Genomic DNA, 21523 nt, shown 5'->3' with positions numbered 1-21523 from the left:
GCCGGGAGACGGAGCTGGCCCGGCGTCGCCGCGCACTCCTTTGTGGGGGGGCTTTTTCAATAAACAAAGACCATTAAAAAAAATTAAATCTACATTTAATTTTTGAAATGTTTGCGAGTTCCGTTTTCAGGGCTGCATTAGCCGGCCAGCGCTCGTCGGCGCCCGGAGTCGTGCTGCGGCTTCCCGGCGCGGCGGAGAGTGGGCCCTGGGAACCGGGTGCGGGAGGGGCTGGGGCTCAGGCAGGTACTGGGGTGTGAGTCCTGGGCAAGTCACTGAACCTATTCTGGTTTTCCTTTCCTCTTTGACAACTGGGGAATAGTATTTAATAGACTTTTGGGGGGGGTGGGTAAAGGAGTTAAGTGCACTATAAAACAGTTCTGAGCTCCCATCAATACGAATGTGAGAGAGAGATATAGACATAAACACACACACACTGAGAGGTATTTCTGGGTAATGATACCCTGAGTTGTTCCACTAAGTCATTAAGATAGTGTACAGGGCCTCCCTGGTGGCGCAGGCGGTTGAGCGCCGCGCTGTGAAGCTGTCCACAGCCTCTGCAGCGCCAGTTTGATACCGGCCGGCTGGCGAGGGTCCCACATGGCTTGGCAGACCTCTCCTGTCTCGCCTGCTGCTCCCCTCAGCAGTGTATTTTGTCAGTCTGCCTGGTCTGTTCCCCACTCTGTCTCTGGTGAATCCTCTCACCCTCCCGCGCATCTGGCCTGTACCCCAGTTCTTGTATAAATAAATAATTTTTTTTTTTTAAAAGATAGTGTACAGGGCCTCCCCAGTGGCGCAGCGGTTGAGCGCTGGGTTGCGAAGCTGCCCGCAGCCTGTGCAGCGCCGGTTCGATCCCCGGCCACCGACGAGGGTCCCACGTGGCGCGCAGACCTCTCCTGCCGCCCGCTGCTCCCCTCAGAAGTGTACTTCGGTCCTTCTGCCTGTTCTGCCCTCCTCTCTGGCTCTGGTGAATTCTCTCATCCTCCCGCGCTTCTGACTGTACCCAGTGCTTGTATAAATAAATAAATAAAATCTTTGGGAAAAAAAAAAAAGATCGTGTACAACAAAATCATAGAGTAGTAGCAAAAAAATGGAAAATAAACATAACCAGATATTGGGAGCAGAGAAAATGGGAGGGGATATGAAGTGTGTCAGTCTGCCCAGTAGAACTTTCTATGATAATGGAAATCTTCTATATTTAATTAACTTAAATAGCTGCTTGTGTCTAGTGGCTACTCTCACATTTGACTCCTGGAAGTTAATGTGGTCAGTTACATAATAATTGTCATTTGAAAGTAAAGCATACTAGTAACTTCATTCACTCATTCCCTCAAATGTTAATGACCTTGCAACAAGCAGTACATTTTCTATAATCAGCTGTAAAGACAAATTTTTATACATTTCATTATTACAGCAAGTGTAATAGACTATTGAGTTGAGGAATTGGGTCTGATGGATGAAGTTAGTGAGTATGGCATAATTAAGGACTTTTTAAAAAAAGATTTATTTACTCATATAAGAACTGGGGTACAGGCCAGAGTTGTGGGGGATGAGAGGATTCACCAGAGACTACTGAAATACACTGCTAAGGGGATGAGGGGAGCAGCGAGTGAGTCAGGAGAGGTCTGCTGTGCCATGTGGGTTGCTCCCTGGCCGGGGATGGAACTTATGCTGCAGTAGCAGCGGAAGCTTCATAGGTTGCATCTTAATCCTTTGTGCCCCAGGGAGGCCCATAATTTATGACTTTTTAAAGAAATTGAATGTACAAATGTTAACTGATCTTTATATCAATATTTTAATAGATAAGCAAAAAACAATCCTAAGTCATTAAAAATTCCATCACTCAGATAATAATTACTGCTAGTATTTTGATGCATTATCTGTATTTCCAGGCTTTTGTTCCATGTAGACGTTTTATTTTTCTTGATAGATCCCAAAATAGCCAACTTTGGGGAAGAAAAATCTCTGGTGAAGGGTTGCTTATATCTTTACCTTTGAATTTAGGTCAGCCCCTGGCCCCATCTGAGAATGGCACCCTCTCCCAATCCTTTCCCATACTTTGCCAATGGCCTGAATTTGGAACAATGATTATAGGCATCTGAGAGAATATTTCAGAGTGAAGGAGGGTCATTCTGTGTGATGAGTAATCCCCAGAGTCTCTCAACCTTGGCATTATTGATATTTGGGACTAAATAGCGGCTTCTTGTGGGAGGCTGTTGTGCTCACTTTAGGATGTTCAACAGCACTATTGGTATACACCTCCTTCTTCCATTAGGACAATTAGAAATGTAGGTTGAGACTACTGGATTAATGGAAATCACTAAATTATTGTTGATGTGCTCTAAAGAGGTTCATATTCCAATCTGTATGTGGGAGAGAAACTGAGTTTGAAAGAGAGGTATAATTTAAGCTAAGCAAGCTGTTTCGTACTGGCTGTACCCTTGATTACAGTGAGATTTGGTGGGGAAGAATATCAGTTAGGACTGCAACAGAAATAAGCACAAAATGAAAGGAATTTTTGTGTAAAAATTTGTGTAACCAGTAATGGTAAGGCACCCAGGGATGGTCATCCTGAGGATGTCATACCCACTCTTTGCTGAAGCTACTAAGAAGGGACTGTGGTTCCGCAGTATGGAAGGGACTGTGTTGGAGCACTGAAGGAGGGCTGCCCTCCAGATTTAGCCACTGCCAGAGAGGCAGCCCAGTGGGAAGAGCAGGTTGGGGATAAATCAATTACATCTCAGTAAAGTTATTAAAAAATTGTATAGGAAAACAAACCAGGTACAAAACAGTGAAAGAACCTGACACTCTCAATGTAGAGAATAAAATGATTTATGTAATTAATATTAGGGTCACAGCAGTGCATTGTGAAATCTTGCTTTTAAAAATCTTGATTGACCTACTAAACTTTTGACCTAACTTTTGTTTAAAAACAAAAGTTATAACTACATATTTTGTTTGTATGGAAGATTTGTATTCCTTTGCCTCCCCACACGTATGCACACATACTTGTGAGTTGTGCTGTGCTCAGATGTTCCAGCAGTTCATGTTTTCCTGTAGCACTTGGCCAGAGAGCAACAGGGGATCAAGGTTATGATCTGGACCCTCTGAGTGATCAACAACCCTCTGAGTGCCTAACAACTCGTATGAGCTACAGAATGTCATGATCTCAGCCCACTTTTGAAATTGAATTACATATTGTTCTGAAGTTATTTGAGTTGATTAGCTTCTCTTTCAAAGCATGGATATACCCTTGCAAGTTTAAATATACTAGACATTTATTCTTTGATAAGAGTAATTTGATTCCTCTTAACTCCTATCTCTCCTATAATATCCTGATCACTTTCAATAAAAGGTAGATTGTTTTGAAATAGCAATAAGGAAGAGATAGGAAGGACTTTAGGGGGTGGGAAGGGCTAGAAAAATTGGAGTGGGGAAGAAAGTGGCTTATATTTGGGGAGAGTAACAAGGAATGCTTACCAGTTCAGCACTTTTGTGCCTGGGGACCTGATGGCAGCAGCTACATTGGCTTTGATAACCTGAACCTTGTTTTAGTTCACTCTATCTGTTCCTAAAAGGAGAAGAGAAGGTAATAACTTTCAGTTACCCAGCCCAAATGCTAAGAAAGCTAACCCAAAAGAGAACAAAAAATAATTGGAAGTGTGTTGAATTTATAGCTTGTCATCACTGAAAAAGAGCATAAGAGTCACCTAATTTTGTCTAAATTCATCTGCCCTCTCTCTTTTTCAAGGTGCAGAAACCAAGGCACTAAGAAACCCTGTGCCCTGGCCTTGGTTTCAAGGCTAATAGTGCCCTAGCTAGGTCTAGAATACTGATCTCTTGAATCACAGGCTCTTTATCCCCTGAGAAACAGGTTGTGTGTGCGCACCTGTGCACATCATATTTTGGTGTCAAAGCAAATGAAGGCTTAAACTATTCAATACTGTTTAGTAGAACTGCTGCAGCAAGTATGGAGGAAAGAGAGACCTACCTTAAATGGCTTTAAATAGATTATTTATGTAAATGTGTTGACTTTTTCCTTTTGACTTCTAGTGAATCACTACAGCCTGACCTGTTATTTGTCATTATGCAGTGATTATGGAAGTAACTGAGATAGTAACTTTTATATTTTAAGTGATTGCTTCTGGAGAGGCATATGATATATTTCTTGATGAGAAGGATTATTAATTCAACGTAATTTAATTTTTGTAGGGCACAGTCGTAGTGTGACTTTTTTTAAACTTGACAAAGATATATTTTAAAATTAATCTGGAAGTTTGAACAAGGAAGGATAGATAAGAATACTGAACAAATTAATGAAAGAACTGGAACTACCAGATAACAAAACATATTGGAAAACCACGATCATCTATAGTTTAGGTATGGGAAGAGAAATCAATAGCTCAACAGAAAAAATGAAAATAAGATTAACCATATCTATAAAAATTTAAGTTTGAGTCATTGGGAGAAAATAAAATATTCAGTAAGCAATGTGAAAATAACTGGGGAGAAGTATAGTTAGAATCTTATCTCATGCTATATACCAAAATATAATTTAGATTGATTAAAATATAAAAGTTCAAATAAAGAAAATAGTTAAAAATCTAACAGAAAAAAACTATGTAAGTCTTTCTAAACATGGTGATAAATTCTTTTACTGTTTGACCATTTGAATACTAAATCCTTGAATTAAACAAACATAAATAGGTCTTAGATCTTTTAGAATATATTAAAATATAGGATAAAGTTGTCCCTGGGTCTGTTCAAACTTTACTTGGTGTTGGCAGAATAGTGGAGAGGACGGAAGAGAGAGATGTGTGCTGCATAGGCAGAGTATGAAAATGTGGAGCCAGTTCTTACCTGGCCTGGCATTGCTACCTCTTCCAATAGTGCCATTGTATCATATGGGGAGTTGACAATGGGAAGGGGAAGAATCTGCCCAGGATACCCCAGTTGAATGTGCTTTATTAATGGCAGTGCAGTACATCCTAGGTAATGTGCTGATGATGTTTAATATGGTAGGATTTCTAGGGAGGACTCTTTTTCATACATGTTCATCTCTTCATATCTTTTGCTTTCCTGAGATTCTGTAAGAAAACAGTGAAATTAAAAATTAGCATTTGTAGACTGTTTCTGTAGGATAATGTCCCTGAAAGTTCCATCAGAAAGAGAAGGCAAGCAGCAGTAATATATTTACAAGGACAGAGAACTCAGTGCAATTTAATAATTTCTCTGGAATATGTTTTGGGAACTGGAGACAGAAATAGGAAGCAGTAGAGTTGCTAGGTCAGATATTGTTTGCATTTGGAATTTTAATAGATATTGCTATTCTGCCCTGATGATGTCCACCTGTAGTCCATGGCCAATGTCAGAGAGTGTGTTCTTTCCCACACTTTGACCAACACACTGTGACAAACATTTTGATCTCTGTACATCTGATAAAATATCTTGGTGAAATTATGACTTGATGCTGTGATCCTGACTGAGGTTGAGCATTGCTCTGATTTTCGTCTCCTAAACTTCCTTTTCTGGGAATTAGAGGGTGTTTTAGAGCTGGTACCGACCTTAGAGATGAAGTCCAGCTGTTTAGCCTGCAGATGAGGAATCTGTCTGACCATAGCTATGTGACTAGTCCATGATTGAAGCAGAACCAAATGCTAGGTCTCCTACTTATTTAAAAGATGTCTGCATGAATAAAAGACAGGACCTGGGAAAATCTCTAGGACAATCTGGGATTTGGTTCTAAAACAGAAATTCTTGAAATTACAGTGCAGAACCATAATGCCTTGACTATGAAGCCAAGTTCTTTTCACCTTCCCTGAACCTTGTTATAATATGGAATTAGTAAAAGATTTTTTGCCCTGGTTTCAAAGATTAGGGTTAATGTATATAAATAGCTGAACCAAGTAGATTTACAGCTGTTACTGGCCTTTTGTTTGTGACTTATATATTTGTGCATTTTGTTATATGACTTATCTATTCATATAAACTACAAGGGAGAAGTAAATTAAAGTTATTTACTTATTTTAAATAATAAATTTTATTTTTATATTCCCCATACAATTGCAACCCCCCCATTCTGACCCCAATCTCTCCCCTCCCGCCTCTCACCCCCCAAAAAGTGTCTCTGGTTCATAGTTTTTTGTTGATTTTGATTTTCGCTTTCTTATAGTTATTCATTTTTCTGGTCCCTTATTTAAGTTTTCTAGATTCCTGCTATGAGTGAGACCATCCAGTATTTTTCTTTTTCTTTTTGGCTTATTTCGCTGAGCATGATCCCTTCCAGCGCCATCCATGTTGCTGCAAATTACATGTGTTTATCTTTTTTGAATGCTGAGTAATATTCCATGGTATATATGTACCACATCTTCTTGATCCAGTCATCTATTTTTGGGCATCTGGGCTGTTTCCAAAGCTTAGCTATTGTAAATAGTGCTGCTATAAACATAGGGGTGCAGGTGTTCTTTGGAATTGATGTTTCTGTGTCCTTTGGGTAAATACCTAGGAGTGGAATTGCTGGATCATATGGAAGCTCTATGTTTAGTAGGTCCAGAAATCTCCACACAGCTCTCCATAGTGGTTGGACCAGTTTGCACTCCCACCAACAGTGCAGAAGAGTTCCTTTTTCTCCACACCCTCACCAACATTTGTTGTTGCTAGTTTTTTTAATATGTGCCATTCTCACTGGTGTAAGATGGTATCTCATGGTAGTTTTGATTTGCATTTCCCTGATGACAAGTGATGTTGAACATTTTTTCATATGCCTGTTGGCCATTTGCATTTCCTCTTCAGAGAAGTTTCTTTTTAGCTCTTCTGCCCATTTTTTGACTGGATTATTTTCTTTGTTGTTGTTGAGTCTCATCAGCTCTTTGCAGATTTTTGTGATCAGCCCTTTATCATTAGTGTTGTGTGCAAAAATGTTCTCCCAGTTGGTGGGGTTTCTCTTTGTTTTTGTTATTGTCTCTTTTGCTGTACATACAGAAGCTCTTTAATTTGATGTAGTCCCAGCTGTTTATCTTTGCCTTCACTATCACTACTTTGGGTGATGTGTCTGTAAAGATGTCTTTGATGTGCAAATCACGTAGTGTTTCGCCTATATTTCCTTCTATATATTTTATGGTTTCAGGTCTTATGTCTAGTTCTTTAATCCATTTTGAGTTGATTTTTGTGTATGGTGTGAGGTAGTGGTCAAGCTTCATTCTTTTGCATGTAGTGACCCAATTTTCCCAGCACCATTTATTGAACAAACTTTCTTTGCTCCAATGCATAGTCTTTGCTCCTTTGTCAAAGATTAGTTGACCATAAATCTATGGGTTTATTTCTGGATTTTCTATTCAATTCCATTGGTCTGTGTGTCTGTTCTTGTTCCACTACCATGCAGTTTTGATGATTATGGCTTTGTAGTAGAGTTTGAAGTGTGGGAGTGTGATGCCTCCATTCCCTTCTTTTTTTTTCAGGAGAGCTTTGGCTATTCGGGGTTTTTGGTGATTCCATATGAATTTCATCAATAATTGTTCTATTTCTTTGAAGAATGACATTGAAATTTTGATTGGAATAGCATTGAATCTGTAGATTGCTTTTGGTAGGATGGCCATTTTAATAATGTTTATTCTTCCAATCCATGAGCAGGGGATGTCTTTCCATTCCTTTGTGTCTTCTTCTATTTCTTTTAACAGTGTTTTATAATTTTCTTTGTATAGGTCCTTTGCCTCTTTTGTTAGATTTATTCCCAAATATTTGATTTTTTTTGTTTCAATAATAAAAGGGATGGTTTTTTTGGTTTCTTCTTCTTCAGATTTATTGTTTGTGTATAGGAAGGCTACTGACTTTTGCGTGTTGATTTTGTATCCTGCCACTTTACTGAACTGATTGATGAGTTGAATTAGTTTTTCTGTGGAGCTTTTGGGGTTCTCTATGTATATTATCATATCGTCTGCAAATAGTGATAGTTTGACTTCTTCTTTTCCTATTTGGATTCCTTGGATGTCTTTCTCTTGTCTTATTGCTCTGGCTAGGACTTCCAGTATTATATTGAAGAGCAGTGGTGAGAGTGGACATCCTTTTCTTGTTCCAGATCTTAATGGAATTGCTTTCAGCTATTCACCATTGAGAATGATACTGGCTGTTGGCTTGTCATAGATGGCCTTTATGATGTTGAGGTATGTTCCTTGTATCCCAAGAATTTCAAGGGCTTTTATCATGAATGGGTGTTGCACTGTGTCGAAAGCTTTCTCAGCATCTATTGATATTATCATATTGTTTTTATATTTCTTTTTGTTGATGTGTTGGATAACGTTGATTGATTTTCGGATGTTGAACCATCCTTGTGTCCCTGGAATGAATCCTACTTGGTCATGGTGAATTATCTTATGGACACATTGTTGGATTCTGATAGCTAAAATTTTATGGAGGGTTTTTGCATCAGGGTTCATTAGGGAGATTGGCCTGTAGTTTTCCTTTTTTGTGTTGTCCTTGTTTGGTTTTGGTATTAGTGTAATGTTGGCTTCATAGAACATGTTTGGTATTGTCCCTTCCTTCTCAATTTTTTGGAAGAGTTTGTGAAGGATAGGCACTAATTCGTCTCTGAATGTTTGGTAGAATTCATTTGTAAATCCATCAGGTCCTGGGCTTTTGTTTTTGGGGAGGTTTTTGATTACCATTTCAATTTCATTAATTGTAATTGGTCTGTTTAGGTGTTCTATTTCTTCTTTATCTAGCTTTGGGTGACTGTAGAGTTTTAGGAATTTGTCCATCTCCTCTAGATTGTTGAACTTGTTTCCATATAACTGTTCATAGTAGTTACTGATTATTCTTTTGATTTCTGCTGTGTCCGTTGTGATTTCTCCTCTTTCATTTGTGATCCTGTTTATTTGTGCTTTCTCCCTTTTTTCCTTTGTGAGCCTGGCTAGGGGTTTGTCTATTTTATTTATTTTTTCAAAGAACCAGCTCTTGGTTTCATTGATCTTTTGGATTGTTTGTTTAGTTTCAATTTCATTTATTTCTTCTTTGTTTTTTATTATTTCTTTTCTTCTACTGGTTTTGGGGTTTTTTTGTTGTTCTTTTTCTAGATCTTTGAGCTTCGAGATTAGGTTGTTTCTTTGAGTTCTTTCTTGTTTCTTGATGTGAGCTTCCATTGCTATATATTTCCCTCTTATTACTGCTTTTGCTGCATCCCATACATTTAGGATATTGGTGTCCTCCTTGTCGTTCAATTCAAAGAATTTTTTAATTTCTTCTTTGATCTCCTCATTAGTCCAGTGGTCTTACAGGAGTGTGGTTTTTAATCTCCATGAGGTATGATAGTTCCTTGCCTTCTTTTTATGGTTTATTTCTAGTTTGATGCCTTCATGGTCAGAAAAGATGGTTGATATGATTTCAATCTTGGTGTATCTATTGATGTTTGTCTTGTGCCCCAGTATGTGATCGATCCTGGAGAATGATCCATGTGCGCTTGAGAAAAATATGTACTCTGTTTTTTGGGGGTTTAATGTTCTATAGATGTCTGTTAAGCCCAAATGCTCTAGGTCCTTATTTAGAGCTTTGGTTTCTTTACTTATTTTTTGTCTTGTTGATCTATCCATTGTTGATAGTGGTGTTTTGATGTCTCCCACTACATATGTGTTTTCTGTGATGTCTGTTTTCAGAGAGGACAACAGTTGTCTGATATATTTTGGTGCTCCTTCGTTTGGTGAGTATATGTTAATGAGTGTTATTACTTCTTGAAGTATTGTCCCCTTGATCATGATGTAGTGACCATTGGGGTCTCTTTTTATTTTTTTGAGTTTGAAGTCTGTTTTATCTGATATAAGTATAGCTGTTCCTGCTTTCTTTTTCGGTCCATTTGCTTGTAGGAATGTTTCCATCCTTTAACTTTGAGCCTATTTTTATCATTTGTAGCTAAATATGTTTCCTGGAGACAGCAAAAGGTTGGGTTTTGTTTCTTAATCCAGGCTACAACTCTGTTCTTTTTATTGAAGAGTTTAGTCCATTTACATTTAGAGTTAATATTGATATGTTAGCATTTGTATTTGCCATTGTGTTTGTCTTTCCTTTGATTTTATTTATTCTTTTAATAACTTTTTTTTTTTTTTTTGGTCTTCTTTCGTTGTTATTCGTCCCTCTGAGGTTCTGGCTTTAGGATTCCTTGTAGTATTTTTTGGAGTGGGGGTTTAGTCGTAATGAAATTCCAGAGTTTCTCTTTGTCTGGGTAGGTCCTTATTCTTTCTTCATAGAGGAAGGAGAGCTTTGCGGGATAGAGTATTCTTGGTTGGCATCTGTTTTCTTGGAGTCTGTTGACTATGTCCCTCCACTCTCTCCTTGCCCGTAGTGTTTCTTCAGAGAAGTCTGATATCAGCCTGATTGGTTTTCCTTTGAATGTTATCTGTTTCTTCCCTCTTGTCAGCTTCATTATTTTTTCCTTGTCCTGGATTCTTGGGAGCTTTACTATTATGTGTCTTGCTGTATTTTTCCTTTCATCGTGGAAGTTTGGTGTTCTTCTTGCTTCTTGTATATTAATTTCAGCTCCTTCTTCGTGTTTGGGAAGTTCTCTTCAATTATCTCATGGAATGTTTTTCTGTTCCTACATCTCTCTCCTCTCCTTCTGGAATTCCTGTAACTCTTATATTTCCTTTCCTCATGGAGTCAGATAGTTCCCGAAGTCTTTCTTCGTTCTTTTTCCTTCGTACTTCTCTTTCCTTTTCTGTTTTGGTTCTTTTTATTTCTGTGTCTTCAAGAGTACTTATTCATTCTTCCATTTCATCTATTCTGCTTTCCTTGCTTTTCCCAGAATTCTTTAGTTCCTCCATTAATTCTTTGATCTCCTACATTTCTTTTAATTCCCTCTTTAGGGACTCAATTTCATTCTTCTGATCATTGTTTTCCTTTATGAGTTCTGTCATTTTTTTAATCATGGCAATTTTAAATTCTCTTTCTGGAAGGCTCAGAAGTTCTTCCAAATTACTGTCGTTGCAATCTGAGGGTTGGTTTTCTTTTTGTGGAGTGCTTTTTTCCTGAGGAGTTGCTAGGTTGCGTGTGGTTCTTCTACTCCCTACTGTCTGTTTTCTAATTTGTCGTATGCATTGGGACACTGTGTTGCTCGGACTGGCGGGCCTCTTGGGTGATCTTCTCCGCTCCCCTCTGGCTCCTCCAGGAGCCATCTCTGGCTTCTGAGGGAGCTTTCTGCTGGTTTCAGGAAGACTTTACTGAAGAAATGTCCCTGTTCGGCCGGCCCGGGGCTGTGTGCAGGTCTCCTCCAGAGTCTTTGTTCTTCTCTAATGGTGCCGGGAGCCGTTCGCTCACCTGTGCGGCGAATCCTGCAGGGTTCTCCATAGCTCCCTTTCTCGGGGTGTGGTGGCTGCAATAGTTCCTTTCCACTCACAGTCCCGCTTGCTGCGTAGTTTGTTCTTGTTGGTCGTTTTAGTTTGTTGTTTTCCTCCTCTCTGCTGGTCAGAGAGTGCCGACTCTGTGGGTGGGTGAGGGGAGCAGGGTTCTGCGCTTTCCTCCCTTCTAGTCCTCTGTTATGGCGACTTTCTTCTTTGGGTAGTTTGCTGGAGTCGTCCGTTTATCTTCCGTGTCCCAGTTCTCACTGGGACCTGCCGCTTTCCCTCCCTATTAACTTTTTTTAATGGGAGATCTTGCTCGCAGTGTCTCCTCGCGGCCATGTTGCTCCGCCCCTCCAATTAAAGTTATTTAAAGTGTAACTAAGCAGAGTGTTTGTTGGGGGGGTTGGTGAGGGTTTGTGCACGGGGAGAGCATCCAGGCCATGCTCTCCCAGGAGCCTCTTCAGGCCAGGCTTTTCTGTCATTCATCCTTCATTTAGTTATGGCTTTTCCCATGGTTTTGTTATCAGTGTCTTTGTTATCTCCTGAAATATTTTATGAAAAAGAACATGTCATACTTACACTGACTCCTGAGATCTGAGAAAGCTTACCTACTTTGTCATTCTCTGCTCTTTAGGATTTGACTTCTATGAAGTTCCCTTTTCAATTTTCCAGGAAACATGAAAGACAGCATGTGTATTGACAGGTCTGGGTCTTGTAAGCCCCACCCCACCCCCAAAGTTGAAAGGAGGAATAGAAGAGAAAAAGGAGGAGAATTACTGAAAACATGTTTTTTTAAACACATGGCATGAGGTAATCATCCCAGGTGTTCTTAGGACACTCGAAAGTCAAGACTTTTTTTAATGGGTAATATTTCACTTATTATTCAAGGTTGGCATCACTATGCTTAATCCTTCCATTTTTTAATTTATGCATACAAGAACTAGGGTGTAAGCCAGAGGTGCGGCAGGGTGAGAGGATTCACCAGAGTGAGGAGCACAACAGGCAGATCTACTGAAATACACTCCTGCAGACAGGAGGGGTCTGCTGCGCCCTGTGGGTAGCTCCTTGGCCAGGGATGGAGCTCGAGCCACAGAGGCTATGGACAGCTTCACAGTGCTGTGCTTACCCCTTGCGCCACCAGGGAAACCCCCCCACCTACTTTATTTTTTTTTTTCCTGATTGCGGCATAGTTCTTTCTTTGTTCTGACATGACTAGCACAAATTCTGTGTTAATCCAGTCAAAGTAGTTTCAGTTTTTTTTTTTTTTAACTTGAGGTAACACAGAGAAACCCTTCCATTGTTTTGAAACAGAATAAGATCAAATACAGGGTAGTGTCCAACCATGGGGGCTGCCACAATGTTCCCTTCCAAGGTCATGGAGGAACCTCCTTTCTCTCCTGATGCTTGGAACAGTCATTCATACTGACTTTCTGGACAGCCCACCTTGCTGGGAGGGCTGGAGAGCCACCCTTCCTCCTTTCTCTATAGTTATTCTTTCACTCTGCCCAGGTGTTAGAATAAAGTAGCAATTGTAACAGCTCTCAGGACTGAATGTGAAAGTTCATTCTTATGGGCCTCTCTGTTCTAACATCAATTCAAGTTTTTTCCAAGTGTGACTCACCATTTGTACCCAATCTCATGACGCCTGTTGACAATGCAGATTCTTAGTCTCCCTTTCCTTCCAGAATCAGAATCTCTGGGAGCAGACCTACAAATACATATCTTTGACAAGCAATCCTAGGAGTACATTAAAGTTTGGAACTACTGTTATTTGTACTAGTTCTGTATTTCTTTTCCTTCTCCCTCCTGTTTCCCTATATTTTTCTTCTTTCCTCATTTCTCTGACTCCTGCTTGCCTCTTTGCTCCCTCCTTCCTCCTTCTTAATACTAATGGTTCTGGTAGCTGGTTGAAGAGTTCTTTATTTTAAAACTTTTTAAGGTAACATTGGTTTACAACACTGTGTATGATCTAGATGTTTGGTTTCACACCTCTTCAGATCATGATACCCTTCAGCATCCACTGCCAGAACCCGTAGTTCCTCACCATAGGCCATTCTGCTCCCTCCCTACTTTGTTCATGCCTACCTCCCCAGGCCCCTTCTGGTAGCCTCAATTCTGCAGCCATGTTTCTAGGATTTATTTTTGGTTTGGTTTTGTCTGGCCCTTCATTTTGTTTCTCTATATGCCACATAATTTTGAATTTATTCATTATTTGTCTTTCTCCTTCTGACTTATTTTGCTTAGCATAATACCCTCCAGTTCCATCCATATTGTTTTAAAAGACAAGACTTCATTTTTTTTATAGCTGATGGTATTTCATTGTGTATATACACCCCATCTTCTTAATCCACTCATCTGTCCTTGGACATTTAGGTTATTTCATAACTTGACTGTTATAAATAGTGCTGTAATGAACGTAGGACTAGGTATATCCCTTTAATTACTTTTGTTACATTCTTTGAGATACATAGGAGTGAAATTGCTAGATCATATGTTAAATCTATTTTTAATATTTTGAGGAACCTCTCTCCTGTTTCCTGTAGGAACAGGACCATCTATATTCCAATGCAACAGTGTGCGGGGGTTCCTTTTATTTCACACCCTCACCAACGGTTGTGATTGTTGGTCTTTTTGGTATGGGCTATTCTCATAGGTGTGAGATGGTATCTCATTGTGATTTTGATTTGCACTTCCCTGGTGGTAAATGATGATGAGCATTTTTTTCTTGGCCTATTGACCATCTATATGCCTTTTTTGAAGAGGTGTCTGTTTAGCTCTTCCACACATTTTTTAATTTAATGTGTTTTCTTCTTCTTTTTTTCCTTCTTGAGTTGTATGAGTTCTTTGTAGATGTTGGCTAGTAGCCCTTCATCAAGTATATGACATGCAAATACTTTCTCCCATTCAGTGGGTGTTGTTTTGTTCAGCGATAGCTTCTTTTGCTCTGCCGAAACTTTTTAGTTTAATTTATTCCTATTTGTTTATTATTGTTTTTGTGTCCATCACAGTTGGAATCCAGTCCCCAAAGATAAGTCTGAAGCTAATATTTCCAAGTGTTTTGCCTGTGGTTTTTTTTTTTTAATGTATTTTATAGTTTCTGGTTTTATGTTCAAGTAGTTGGTCCATTATGAGTTAATGTTTGTCTATAGTGTTAGTGAGCCGTCTAGTTCTTTCCTTTTGCATGTGGCCATTCAGTTTTCTTAGCACCTTACAGGGAAGAGACTTTTCTTTCTCCATTGTATACTCTTGGTTCCTTTGTTGTAGATTAAACAGTGTGGGCTTGGGCCTCCCTCATGGTACAGCGGGTTGAGCGCAGCACTGTGAAGCTGTCCAGAGCCTCTGCAGCACGGGTTCGATCCTAGCTGGCGAGAATCCCATATGGCGTGGCAGACCTCTCCTGTCACGCCCGCTGCTCCCCTCAGCAGTGTATTTCGGTCCTTCTGCCTGTTGTGCTCCCTGCTCTGTCTCTGGTGAATTCTGTCACCCTCCCATGCCTCTGGCCTATACCCCAGTGCTTATATAAATAAATCTTTAAAAAAAACAAAAAAACAAACAAAAACAGTGTGGGCTTATTTCTGGGCTCTCAGTTATTTTCCATTGCTCTGTATGTCTGTTTTTATTCATACTGTTTTTGAATACTCTAGCTTTGTGATGTGATTTGAAGTCTCTAAGGTTGATAACTCAGTTCTTTTTATCAGGACTGTTTTGACTCTTTTTTTTTTTTTAAGAGTTTCTATTTCTTTTTTTTTTTTTTTAATGATTTATTTATTTATTTATACAAGCATTGGGTGCAGTCAGAAGCGCGGGAGGGTGAGAGAATTCACCAGAGCCAGAGTGGGGAGCAGAACTGGCAGAAGGACCGAAGTACACTGCTGAGGGGAGCAGCGGGCGGCAGGAGAGATCTGCACGCCATGTGGGACCCTCGCTAGTGGCCGGGGATTGAACTGGTGCTTCAGAGGCTGCGGGCAGCTTTGCAGCCCAGCGCTCAACCGCTGTGCCACCAGGGGAGGCCAAGGACTGTTTTGACTCTTCAGGATCTTTGGTGGTTCCACATAAATTTAGGAATGCTGTTGAAACTTTGGATAGGGATTGTATTGAACCTGTGTATTGCTTTGGGTAAGATGACCATTATAACAGTGTTAATTCTCTCAATCTGTTAGCAGGAATATCTTTCTTTTTTTGTTTTAATATTTTCTTTCTTTTTTTTTTAAGGTTTATTTATTTATGTATACAAGAATGGGGCTACAGGCCAGAGGTCCAGGGGGTGAGAGGATCACTAGAGACAGAGTGGGGAGCAGAACAGACAGACTGCGAAATACACTGCTGAGGGGAGCAGGGGGCACAGCAGGAGAGATCTGTGTGCCATGTGTGGGACCCTCACCGGAGGCCAGGGATCAAACCAGTGCTGCAGAGCTGGGGGCAGCTTTGCAGCCCAGCGCTCAACCGCTGCACCACCAGGGAGGCCCTAGCAGGAATATCTTTCCACTACTTTGTATCTTCTGTTACTTTCAACAATGTCTTATAGTCTTCTAGTTTTCTTCACACAGGTCTTTCACCTCCTTTGTTAAGTTTATTTCTGGGTTATAATTCTTTGAAGTGATAGTGAATGGGAATTCTTCATTTCTCTCTCTTTTAGTCCTATGTTTAAACATAGGAATGCAACAAACTGTTATGTTGATTTTGTAGTGTGCTACTTAGTAGACACTAACTACATAATTTCTAATAGTTTTTTGGTGGGGTCTTTAGCATTTTCTATGTATATTATCATGATGCTGCAAATATTGATAGTTTTACTTCCTTTCCAATTTGGGTTCCTTTTACCCCCCTTTCTCTGACCTAATTGTTCTAGCTAGGATTTCCAATACCAGGTTGAATAGTAGTGATAAAAATGAACATCCTTGTCTTACCTGATGCCATAGGAAAATCTTTAAGTTTCATACAAATAAGTTTAATGTTAGCTGTGAATTTCTCATAATGGCCTTTATTATGTTTAGGTATGTTTTTCTATGCCCATCTTTTGAGATTTTTTTTTTTTAAGATTTATTTATTTATTTATACAAGCACTGGGTACAGTCAGAAGCATGGAAGGGTGAGAGAATTTACCAGAGTCAGAACGGAGAGCAAAGCAGGCAGAAGGACCACAGTACACTGCTGAGTGGAGCAGTGGGTGTGGCAGGAGAGGTCTGCACACCTTGTGGGACCTTCGCCGGTGGCTGGGGATTGAACCTGCGCTGCAGAGGCTGTGGGCAGCTTTGCAACCCAGCACTCAACTGCTGCACCAGCGGGGAGGACCTTCTGAGATATTTTTAATCATAAATGGATGTTGTATCTTAACAATTGCTCTCTCTATGTCTGTTGATATGATTTTTATTTTTCCTCTTGTTGATGTGATGAATTACATAGATCAAATTTTTTTTTTAAAAGATTTATTTATTTGTGCATACAAAAACTGGGATATAGGCCAGAGGTGCGGGGGATGAGAGGACTCACCAGAGACAGAATGGGGAGCAGAACAGGCAGATCTACTGAAATACACTGCTGAGGGGAGCAGCGGATGAGACTTGTGGATGAGCTCCTGAGCCTGGGATTATACTCATACTGCAGTGGCTGCAGATAGCTTCATAGTGCTGAGACTTGACTCCTTGCACCACCAGGGAGGCCCCAGAACCATCGCATTTACAGCTACTCTTCTAGTGTAGGATATGCACATTGGAGTTTGGAAATGTCTTTTGTAAGAGAAACATTACATTACTAATTTGGCATTCCAGAGGAGTCAGCTACCTACCAGCAATCTGAGAATCAGTCTGTCGCCTGGGTACTCTGCCTGAAGGGCACAAGTTGGTTGAGGCATTTGTGGTAGATGGGCCAGTGGGACAGGAAATCATGGGGAATGTCTGCATAGAGTTTCAGTGGGTCCTACCTGGGTCCTGAACCTCTGCTTTTGTCTTCACAGCCACTGGAGGAACAGATCAGGATGAATACAGAGGTGAGTTCTTTAAAAAGGTCATTTTAAGGAATGCTTTTCTCATACTGCCTCTCACTGTTTGCAGTATGGTGTCCTCCTCTTTCATTTTTTTACTGTTTCTCCTTCCCCAAATGTTTTCTCTCCCTACAGAGCTTTGAGAAAAATTTATATAATCTTGAAAACATTTCCTTTCCAACCAGCAGATATTCTTATGGCCCTTAACTTAACAGCCTTTGTGAGTTCTTATCTGCGTCTGTCCAGCTTCAGTTAAAATTTATCTACTATAGCTAATCCTGAAACGTCTCTCACAGACAAGGGGTGGAGTGGGCACAGTGGCATGGGAAGTGCTGGGCCTACTTTGTGTTGTTTTTTGGACACTTAACTCTGCTTATTGTGACTTTCCTTGCATTATTTTCTTGGTGCTTTTACTTCTACCATGCCTGTTCTTTGACCCAAAGATGACTAATCTCTTTGTTTTTTTCTTTTGATCAGTTGATCAACAATTTCCATGTCCAGCCTAGATCCTAGGGTCCAGTTTTCAACTACTGTTGTGCTGATATCTCCGACTTCTTTTTCTTTTGTCCTTTTTAACCATAATGGTAAACTTACATGTCCACCTCAGAATGGTAGTCTTTGGTGAGTAGCACAGCTTTATGCTGTTTGCAGCTGACAAGTGTCTCAAAATCATGATCTGAGTGCTCAGCACTGCCTGCTAGTCCCATTATATAACCCCAGGCAGTTTTCTTTCTCATTGTCTGAACAACCAGGCCCAGTCTTCATCATTCCCTTCTCACTCTTAGCATTTGGATCATCTTTTACTTTACAGAGAAAAATTGGACTCATTAAACATCATCTGTCTCATTCCTGCCTCCCTGTTTGTCCTGTTTATCAGTGAGTCCACTCTTGTATTTCAGTGTTATTAATTATGAAATCACTTTGATTTCTGATTTAGCATATTTGAGTTGAGTTTCTCTTTTTTTTTGTGAGTCAGTGAAAGTTTTGTGAATTTTATCTTTAAAAAAAATAGCTCTTAGTGTTACTACCTTTTCCATTATTCTTTTTTTTTTTTAAAGGTTTATTTATTTTTATACAAGAACCAGGGTGCAGGCCAGATGTGCGGGTGGGTGAGAGGATTCACCAGAGTCAGAACAGGGAACAGAACAGACGGACTGATGAAATACACTGCTGAGGGGAGCAGTGGGCAAGGCAGGAGAGGTCTGCCACGCCATGTAGGACCCTCGCTAGCTGGCCTGGATGGAACCGGCACTGCAGCGGCTGTGGACAGCTTCACAGAACTGCGCTTAACCGGCTGCGCCACCAGGGGAGGCCCTCCATTATTATTTTCATGTTTATTTCATTTATTTCCACTCTGATCTTTGTTTTTTCCTTCCTTCTACTGTTTTCTTGGCTTCATTTTTTCTTTTTTAGCTTTTCTTTTTTTTTTAGTTTCTTGAGCTGTACTGTTAGGTTTATTTGAGATTTGTTTCTTGTTTCTTGATGTAGGCATTGCTATTAACTTACCTTTTACAGCTGTTTGTGCTGCATCCCATAAGTTTTGTAGATTTTATTTCTCTTTTCATTTCTCTCAAGTCATCTTTTTTTCCCCCTTTCTTTTAATATCTTCTTTGATTCACTGGTTGTTCAGTAGCATATTCTTTGATCTCTACATATTTGTAAATTTTTCAATTTTATTTTATAATTTCTATTTTAGATCACTATGATTGGAAAAGGTTCTTGATATGAATGTTTTAAACTTTTTAAAGAATTATTTTGTGGCTTAAAATATGATTTATACTGGACAATGTTCTGTGTGAGCTGGAGAAGAATGTGTATTCTGTTGTCTTTTCTATGGAATGTTTTCTATGTCTGTTAAGTAGCATTAAGTGGTCTAACATCATTAAGGTCAATATTTCCATATTGATTTTTTTGTATGGATAATATATTCATTGATGAATGTGGCTATTAATGTCCCCTACTACTACGGTGTTACTCTATTTCTGCCTTTAGATCTGTTAGTATTTGCTTTATATATTTAAGTGATGCTAAATAGGGTGTGATGCATAAATATTTACACATATTATGTCTTCTTATTGGATTTACCCTTTTGCCATTATGTAATAACTATCTTTATGTCTTTTGATAATCCTTGTCTTAAAGTCTGTTTTGTTTGATGTTATTATATCTATCTCACATTTCTTGTTACTTATTTATTTATTTATGCATACAAGAACTGAGGTATAGGCCAGAAGTGCGGAGGCTGAGAAGATTCACCAGAGACATAGTGGGAGCAGAACAGGCAGACTGAAATACACTGCTGAGGGGAGCAGCAGGTGAGACAGGAGAGGTCTTCTGCACCCTGTGGGTAGCTCCCTGGCTGGCAGGAGATCGAACTCGTGCTGCAGAGGCTGTAGACAGCTTGGTAGTGCCATGCTTAACCCCTTGAGCCACCAGGTAGGCCCTCATTTCTTGTTTTCCATTTGCATATGGGATATCTTTTTCCATTCCTTCACTGTCAGTCTGCACTTGAAGTGAGTCTTTTTTTTTTTTTTTGATGTGTGATAATTTATTTATTTATTTTTTTTATAAATTTTATTGTTATATTCCCCATACAATTGCAGCCCCCCCATTCTGACCCCAATCCCTCCCCTCCCACCCCCGCCCCCCAAAAGTGTCTCTGGTTCATAGTTTTTTGTTGATTTTGATTTTCACTTTCTTATAGTTATTCATTTTCCTGGTCCCTTATTTAAGTTTTCTAGATTCCTGCTATGAGTGAGACCATCCAGTATTTTTCTTTTTCTTTTTGGCTTATTTCGCTGAGCATGATCCCTTCCAGCGCCATCCATGTTGCTGCAAATTGCATGTGTTTATCTTTTTTGAATGCTGAGTAATATTCCATGGTATAGATGTACCACATCTTCTTGATCCAGTCATCTATTTTTGGGCATTTGGGTTGTTTCCAAAGCTTAGCTATTGTAAACAGTGCTGCTATAAACATAGGGGTGCAGGTGTTGTTTGGAATTGATATTTCTGTGTCCTTTGGGTAAATACCTAGGAGTGGAATTGCTGGATCATATGGAAGCTCTATGTTTAGTAGGTCCAGAAATCTCCACACAGCTTTCCACAGTGGTTGGACCAGTTTGCACTCCCACCAACAGTGCAGAAGAGATCCTTTTTCTCCACACCCTCGCCAACATTTGTTGTTGCTAGTTTTTTTAATATGTGCCATTCTCACTGGTGTAAGATGGTATCTCATGGTAGTTTTGATTTGCATTTCCCTGATGACAAGTGATGTTGAACATTTTTTCATATGCCTGTTGGCCATTTGCATTTCCTCTTCAGAGAAGTTTCTTTTTAGCTCTTCTGCCCATTTTTTGACTGGATTATTTTCTTTGTTGTTGTTGAGTCTCATCAACTCTTTGCAGATTTTTGTGATCAGTCCTTTATCATTAGTGTTGGGTGCAAAAATGTTCTCCCAGTCGGTGGGGTTTCTCTTTGTTTTTGTTATTGTCTCTTTTGCTGTGCAGAAGCTCTTTAATTTGATGTAGTCCCAGCTGTTTATCTTTGCCTTCACTATCACTGCTTTGGGTGATGTGTCTGTAAAGATGTCTTTGATGTGCAAATCACGTAGTGTTTCGCCTATATTTCCTTCTATATATTTTATGGTTTCAGGTCTTATGTCTAGTTCTTTAATCCATTTTGAGTTGATTTTTGTGTATGGTGTGAGGTAGTGGTCAAGCTTCATTCTTCTGCATGTAGCGACCCAGTTTTCCCAGCACCATTTATTGAACAAACTTTCTTTGCTCCAATGCATAGTCTTTGCTCCTTTGTCAAAGATTAGTTGACCATAAATCTGTGGGTTTATTTCTGGATTTTCTATTCGATTCCATTGGTCTGTATGTCTGTTCTTTTTCCAATACCATGCAGTTTTGATGATTATGGCTTTGTAGTATAGTTTGAAGTGTGGGAGTGTGATGCCTCCATTCCCTTCTTTTTTTTTCAGGAGAGCTTTGGCTATTCGGGGTTTTTTGTGATTCCATATGAATTTCATCAATAATTGTTCTATTTCTTTGAAGAATGACATTGAAATTTTGATTGGAATAGCATTGAATCTGTATATTGCTTTTGGAAGGATGGCCATTTTAATAATGTTTATTCTTCCAATCCATGAGCAGGGGATGTCTCTCCATTTCTTTGTGTCTTCTTCTATTTCTTTTAACAGTGTTTTATAGTTTTCTTTGTA

The 21523-nt window shown here is 39.6% G+C and overlaps 1 protein-coding gene across 1 annotated transcript in view; it reads left to right on the top strand.

Moving 5' to 3' along the window:
- BLVRA (biliverdin reductase A) overlaps positions 1 to 21523 on the top strand; it is a gene marked incomplete at its 5' end in the record, with an annotated part of 91729 nt that overhangs the window by 8129 nt on the left and 62077 nt on the right. The window lies entirely within an intron of this gene.

Source organism: Talpa europaea (assembly GCF_964194135.1).
Source record: "Talpa europaea genome assembly, chromosome: 3".
In the NCBI taxonomy this organism is placed as follows: domain Eukaryota; kingdom Metazoa; phylum Chordata; class Mammalia; order Eulipotyphla; family Talpidae; genus Talpa; species Talpa europaea.
Note: the sequence above shows the minus strand (reverse complement) of the source record. Positions and strands in the feature narration are given on the sequence as shown.